We start from the raw sequence: 2,727 nt of genomic DNA, 5'->3' as shown, positions 1-2,727 counted from the left end.
TAAAAATGAATATTTGCACTGTAACTTTATTTTAGAATAATGGAATATTTTTAGTGAGCTCGTGGCTCTATCAACATCTGATGGCATAACTTCTCAAGCAACCATGATAAAATGCTGCACATGTAGTGTTTTCTTTTTACTTGCTATGTTGCTTTGAAAATTAGGGGAGGGGATGTTTTTAAATGAAATTTTTTACCCATGGGAAATTTTATTCTTTGTAACCAATGACCATAAATCAACACTCAGATTTCAAAACTACCTCCACAAATCTGAACCACTTAGGTCTTGAATCAGATAAAATAAAAACATATTAAAGGATGCATACACTTGAGATGCATATTATCTGAAGATCCATTACTTAGATACTGCTGCTGATCATACAATCAAAGATGCACAGGGGAAAAATAAGTGGCTCATCTTAAGTAAATAGTGGTAAAAAAAAAAAAAAAATTAAGTCAGTCTTTTTTTTTCCAGAAATTTTTTTATCATAATTTTAACAAAATAAAAACAACCTCAAAAGATAATTTATCCTGTGCTATTTTATGATTCTCTCCTCATGTTATGGCACCATAAAAAGATAAATTTATGAAGAATATGAGAAAATATGAAAATATATGTAGCAACTGATGCAAAGTGAAATAAAAATAGGGCCATAATTATACACTCACATCTATCTATCTCTCAATCTATCCATCTGCATAACTGTTTATAAAACCAGAGTTTACCATGATTGAACTATATTCTAGAATTTGTCCAGGAATTAAAACTGAGAGGGAGAGCCGCTCTTTATTTTTTTTTTTAATTTAATAGCCTTTTATTTGCAAGATATATGCATAAGTAACTTTACAGCATTAACAATTGCCAAACCTCTTGTTCCAATTTTTCACCTCTTACCCCCCACCCCCTCCCCCAGATGGCAGGATGACCAGTAGATGTTAAGTACATTAAAATATAAATTAGATACACAATAAGTATACATGACCAAAACATTATTTTGCTGTACAAAAAGAATCAGACTCTGAAATATTGTACAATTAGCTTGTGAAGGAAATCAAAAATGCAGGTGGGCATAAATATAGGGATTGGGAATTCAATGTAATGGTTTTTAGTCATCTCCCAGAGTTCTTTCTCTGGGCATAGCTGGTTCAGTTCATTACTGCTCCATTGGAAATGATTTGGTTGATCTCCTTGCTGAGGATGGCCAGGTCCATCAGAACTGGTCATCATATAGTATTGTTGTTGAAGTATATAATGATCTCCTGGTCCTGCTCATTTCACTCAGCATCAGTTCGTGTAAGTCTCTCCAGGCCTTTCTGAAATCATCCTGTTGGTCATTTCTTACAGAACAGTAATATTCCATAATATTCATATACCACAATTTATTCAGCCATTCTCCAACTGATGGACATCCATTCAGTTTCCAGTTTCTAGCTAGTACAAAAAGGGCTGCCACAAACATTCGTGCACATACAGGTCCCTTTCCCTTCTTTATAATGAGAGCCGCTCTTTAGATGATGAGTCAGGATACAAAATGAACTTGCAAATCTAGAAGCTGGGGCCAAATCTAATAAAAAGAAATTCAATAGGATCAGTATAAAATTTTGTGCTTGGGCTCAAAAGAATCAACTTTGCAAGAACAAATTGAAGGAGACCTTGTTCATTTTTCTGCTGCAATTTCCATGTGAATTACCAGTTTCCCAGTAGCCAAAAAAACCCTAAAGCAATTGTAGAGGGTCACTATCACCATTTAGGATGAAATATCCGGAAGGCAACAATTTGATGAAAATGTAGGCATTCATTTCCTATAAGACTTATATATTCAAGATATCTATAGTAGTAGTAGTAGTGGTGATAGTAGTGTTATGCCACAGTTCTCTTTTATTATCTTGACTCAGTTTCCCTATCCTGCCTCAGTTTCCCTGCTTCTCAGTTCTGCAAAACTTCCCATCCCTCTTTATCAGAATACTTGATAAGGATAAACGATCTTATGTTTTAGAATATCAGAATTCCTTTCCTCATCCCAAGCTATTAGATAGAACACCAGATACTCTCTTATCAATATGCCTTTCTCCATGTCTGGGGTGCCTCCCCCTGATTATGTCATCCCCCTCTCCCAAGGTTCACCCCACCCTGTCAGAATCCCCCTCCAGCTCTCAGTACCCTGATTCCGTCCCTGCCTCTACCCTTTGCATCTGAGCCGCATGTATATATGTCATTGAGAACTCTGATTGTTGGCTGGATTCTTGGAGACGATAGCCTCATTCAACCCTGGGACCAGACCGTGAACCATTTGGTTCCAGTATATCTCTCCATTTAATAAACTATTAAATACTCTCTAATCTTTATCTTGCTCAGTTTCTCTGGCATTACATGGCAGAAGATCTAGGAAGAATGGACACTTTGTTCTTTAGGTCCATCTCACATGAGGACTATTTCATGAAAAGATTACCCTTCTTCTCTTTGGCTCCAGAGCAGAACCTTGGACAGGAAGTGAAAGCTGCAGAAGGGCAAAGTTGAGCTTGATATTAGGGAAAATTTATTTATGTATTTATATTGAAGTCATACAAAAGTGGAATGGGCTTCCTCAAGAAAAATAAGTGCACTTGAACTGGATGTGCTCAAACTGAGACTAGATGACTGTTAGGTGGCTCCATAGTACACTGATAAATGTCTTATTGCCAGAAAAAGAACAGAGCCATAGGAATATAGATTTCTTTATGTAACACT

The sequence above is a fragment of the Sarcophilus harrisii genome, chromosome 5 (assembly GCF_902635505.1).
Source record: "Sarcophilus harrisii chromosome 5, mSarHar1.11, whole genome shotgun sequence".
Lineage (NCBI taxonomy): Eukaryota > Metazoa > Chordata > Mammalia > Dasyuromorphia > Dasyuridae > Sarcophilus > Sarcophilus harrisii.
The sequence above is the reverse complement of the archived record's forward strand: the minus strand, read 5'-3'. Positions refer to the sequence as shown.